The following is a 5314-nucleotide window of genomic DNA, read 5'->3' on the forward strand; positions in this document are numbered from 1 at the left end:
TCCTCCTCCCCTCTCCCCCGATCCAGATCTGGATAGGGGATGAAACCCCCCTCGACTTCGTTCCCCATCGCGCCCGACCCCTTGCCGCGTCAGAGCCCCACCTCGCCCGCGCGACCGCGCCTGGGGAACCGTCGCCTGCCGCCGTCCCCAGCGCTGTCGTCGACCACCGCCACCGCTCGAGGACCCGAAGCCGCCTGATGATGCTCCGCCGTCGCCACGTCCCCGTCCTCCTCCCCGCTGGACTGCGCCCGCCTCCCCGACGTTGTGACGACGCCTCGTCCCCGTCCTCCTCCACAATGGTCGCCCCCGAGCCTCGCCGCCCCGCTTCTCTCCAACGCTGGTGAGGCCACCTCCGGCCTACACTCCTTCCTTCCCCACGCCACCCCACTCCGGTTGCTGCTTCCCTGCCACTGGCTTCGCCCTGACCGCCCCGCGCCTCGCAGGCCGTGCGCTGCTCGTGTGCCTGCCCAGGGCCTCACCGCCGTCGCTTGCTACTCGCCCGGCTGAGCGCGGCGCGCCCCCGCAGCCGTCCATGTGCCTTCGCCCGCCCCCACTGCCCGCCGCGGCCATCCCTTTGCTGCCGCCGCTGGCCGCTGACACCGGCGTATGCCGTCCGTGCCCAGCGCCCCTTGGGTGTGCGCCCGATCAGGCAGCGCCCGTTCACCCGTGCCCGTTTGGCCCTATGGGCCAATGACATGTGGGGCTCAGCCCCTGGAATGTTTAAAAAATAATAATAAATATATAAATATATAAATATTAATTAAGTAACTAATCAATCATGTTTAATTAACTTAATTAATTACGTTTAATTAACCTAATCAATTAACTAAACTAGTTAAACATGTTTAGTTAGCATTAGTTAATGACAGGTGGGTCCCGTTGGACCCACAAGCCAGGTTTGACCGGCTGACATCATGGTGATGTCATGCTGACATCACCTTTCACTATTCTGGATAATGCTCGAATTAAATAATTAAATAAATTCTAAAAATGATTTAAAACTTTAGAAAATCATATAAAATAAACCGTAGCTCACATGAAAATACTTTCTACATGAAAGTTGCTCAGAACGACGAGACGGATCCGGATATGCAACCCGTTCGTCCGCCACACATTCCTAGCATAGCAAACGCGCAACTTTCCCCCTCCGGTTCATCTGTCCGAAAACGCGAAACACCGGGAATACTTTCTCGGATGTTTCCCCCCTTCATCGGTATCACCTACTACCGCGTTAGGGCACACCTAGCACCGCGTATTGCCATGTTACGCTTTGTGATGCTTTGATTGCTCCGTTATTTATTGTGTTCCCTCTCCATTACTTCTTTCCGATAGACCCCGAGACTGCTGGCGACCCCCAGTTCGACTACGATGTTGACGACCCCTCCTTCTTGCCAGAGCAACTAGGCAAGCCCCCCCCCCTTGATCACCAGATATCGCCTATTCTTCTCTATACTGCTTGCATTAGAGTAGTGTAGCATGTTACTGTTCGGGTACTCCTATTCTGTTGCATAGCCTGTCATTGTTGCTACAGTCATTGATACCTTACCCGCAATCCTAAATGCTTAGTATAGGATGCTAGTTTATCATCATTGGCCCTACATTCTTGTCAGTCTGCCTTGCTACACTATTGGGCCGTGATCACTTGGGAGGTGATCACGGGTATATACTATACATATATACATACTATACAGATGGTGACTAAAGTTGGGTCAGCTCGTTGAGTACCCGCAAGTGATTCCGATGTGGGGGCTGGAAGGACAGGTGGCTCCATCCCGGTAGAGGTGGGCCTGGGTTCCCGATGGCCCCCGACTGTTACTTTGTGGCGGAGCGACAGGGTAGTTTGAGACCACCTAGGAGAGAGGTGGGCCTGGCCCTGGTCGGCGTCCGCGGTTACTTCATAATAACACGCTTAACGAGATCTTGGTATTTGATCTGAGTCTGGCCACTGGCCTATACGCACTAACCAACTACGCGGGAAAGATATGGGCACTCGACGTCGTGGTATCAGCCGAAGCCTTCTTGACGTCAGTGACTGAGCGGCGCGCGGCGGATTGGACCGCGTAACGTGACTTCCTTTGTAATGGAGGTTGCTAGGTCCGCTTCCGGCTGCCCTCGCAACATGCAGGTGTGCAATGGGCGATGGGCCCAGACCCCTGCGCGCACAGGATTTAGACCGGCGTGCTGACCTCTCTATTGTGCCTAGGTGGGGCTGCGACATGTTGATCTTCCGAGGCCGGGCATGACCCAGGATAGTGTGTCCGGCCAAATGGGATCGAGCATGTTGGGTTATGTGGTGCACCCCTGCAGGGAAGTTTATCTATTCGAATAGTCGTGTCCCTCGGTAAAAGGACGACCCGGAGTTGTACCTTGACCTTATGACAACTAGAACCGGATAGTTAATAAAACACACCCTTCCAAGTGCCACATACAACCCGGTGATCGCTTTCTCACAGGGCGACGAGGGGAGGATCGCCGGGTAGGATTATGCTATGCGATGCTACTTGGAGGACTTCAATGTACTCTCTTCTACATGCTGCAAGACGGAGGCTGCCAGAAGCGTAGTCTTCGACAAGATTAGCTATCCCCCTCTTATTCTGGCATTCTGCAGTTCAGTCCACTGATATGGCCCTTTACACATATACCCATGCATATGTAGTGTAGCTCCTTGCTTGCGAGTACTTTGGATGAGTAATCACAGTTTCTTTGCTCCCTCTTTTCCCCCGTTTTCCTCTTCTTCTCGGATGCCGCAACCAGACGTTGGAGCCCAGGAGCCAGACGCCACCATCGACGATGACCCCTACTACACCGGAGGAGCCTTCTACTACGTGCAGGCTGCTGACGACGACCAGGAGTAGTGTCAGGGCATATTTATCCCTTAGGTGTTTTGGTGATTGATGACAATACATTTGCGGACTAATCGTGTGCCTTGAGTTTCTCAGATTCTTCATCTCTAGGTACGAGATGATTCGGTGCCCCTCGGAGACTATTGGAGTCGGTGTTGTTCTACGTTTCTATTTGGTGGATTTGAGTCGTAGAAGAGCCGTACTATTAAGAGGGTCCGCGTCGGAAAGGTTTGGGTGGAATCAACACGTACACTTGTTCCTCCTTTCCCTGCATTTTGGAGCTTCCCTTTGTTATCTTGGTTGTGCAGAAATCTGACGACTACTACTATACTTTTGGTAGTACCGCAAGTACAAGCGGTAGTACCGCTGTGTGTCATGGTAGTACCGCTCATCTGGAGCGGTAGTACCGCGGCTCCCAGGCCTTGTGCTGCTCTGGTGCGGTAGTAGGGGCGGATGTAATTTTTTACATCCGCGCCCTCCACGGTAGTACCGCTCGTCCAGCGCGGTAGTACCACGGGGGCCCATGGTAGTACCGCTCCCTAGGAGTGGTAGTACCGTGGCCCTCCTACCTAGTACCGCAGTGTCACAGTAGTATGCGCGGACGTAATTTTTTACATCCGCGCCCGCATGGTAGTACCGCGCCTTGCGAGTGGTAGTACCGCGTCAGATTTTTGTACCACCTCAGTTTCAGCGGAAGTAGGCACGGATGTAATTTATTTCATTCGCGCCCTTCCCAGGCCGTGACTTTCCTGCCTTGCGGTAGTACCGCAAGTGGGTGCGATAGTACCGCGCAAGCGGTAGTACTGCCCCCTTGTCAGGCTAGTTCCGGCCTGTGCTGCTGTCGCGGTAGTACTGTGGTCAGCCACGGTAGTACCGCACAGCTTCGCGATAGTATCGCGCCGCTGGAGCGGTAGTAACGTGTGTCGCGGGCTGATCATGTGGATAACGGTTGGATTTTTTCCACGACTATATAAGGGGTGTCTTCTACCTCTAGTTGACTACCTCTTCCACCTCTAAGCTCCATTGTTGCTCCAAACTCCATTTTCACTCGATCTCTCTCCCTAGCCAATCAAACTTGTTGATTTGCTCAGGATTGGGTGACAAGTGCCCGATCTACACTTCCACCACATGATATTTGATTCCCTCCACTTATCCCTAGCAGATCTTGTTACTCTTGGGTGTTGAGCACCCTAGACGGTCGAGGTCACCTCGAAGCTATACTCCATTGTGGTGAAGCTTCGCGGTATTGTTGGGGGCCTCCAAGTGTTGTGGAGATTGCCCCAATCTTGTTTGTAAAGGTCCGGTTGCCGCCTTCAAGGGCTCCAATAGTGGAATCACGGCATCTCGCATTGTGTGAGGGCGTGAGCAGATTACGGTGGCCCTAGTGGCTTCTTGGGGAGCATTCTGCCTCCACACTGCTCTAACGGAGACGTACTTCCCTTTAAAAGGAAGGAACTTCGGTAACACATCCTCGTCTCCACCGGCTCCACTCTTGGTTATCTTGTCCCTTTACTTTTGCAAGCTTACTTGTGCTATATCCATTGCTTGCTTGTGTGCTTATTGTCTTTGCATCATATAGGTTGTCCACGTAGTTGCACATCTAGACAACCTATTTCATTGCAAGAATTAAATTGTTAAAGAAAAGTCTAAAAAGTGTTAGTCGCCTATTCACCCCCCCTCTAGTCAACCATATCGATCCTTTCAATTGGTATCAGAGCCTCATCTCTTTATTAAGGACTTTGCCGTCCGAAGAGTATGGTTGACAACAACGATGGTGTGGAGGAGCACTCCGGCGTGAATCCCATCTCGTCTTCGGCCGAAGGGGGAACCTCGGTCTCTCGTGAGGAATTCAATGTGGCTTTAGACACATTGAAAACCTCTATGACAGCCGAGGTTAAAAGCATGTTTTCTGAATTCCTAGAGGGACTCAATCTATCTACCTCGCCAATGAAAGTGGGTGATCCCATTAACAAGGTGACGGATGCTAACCCCGACAAGGGGGAAGATAATAGTGAAAAGAGTCCATCTACTAGTGGTAGAAATGGCACCGGCATCTTTGCCAATGTGGAACCCCCGGTGTATAGAGGACCGATCCCCTCTACTCATTTGAATCATGCCGGTCCTCCTCCTAAATATGTGAAAAATGAAGATTTTGATGCTTGGCTCTATCGCTTCAAGCGTCACTTAAAACATGTGAACACTAACCTTTGGAGAATTATTGAAGAAGGTTTCTATCCTCATGATCCAAGCAACTTCACCCCTCGAGAAGAAGTGGACAATCAATTCAATGAAAGTGCTCTCTTCATCATCCAAGATGCAATCCTTCCCGAAGATCTCCCTCATCTTCGACCTCATGCCATTGCTAAAGAAGCATGGAAATGTGTCGAGCGTCTCTATCGAGGAAGTGCTAGCATTCAACGCTCCAACTATGAAGTGGTGCAAGATGAGGCCGATGAGTTTGCAATGAAAAA

Source organism: Triticum aestivum, chromosome 4B (assembly GCF_018294505.1).
Source record: "Triticum aestivum cultivar Chinese Spring chromosome 4B, IWGSC CS RefSeq v2.1, whole genome shotgun sequence".
In the NCBI taxonomy this organism is placed as follows: Eukaryota; Viridiplantae; Streptophyta; class Magnoliopsida; order Poales; family Poaceae; genus Triticum; species Triticum aestivum.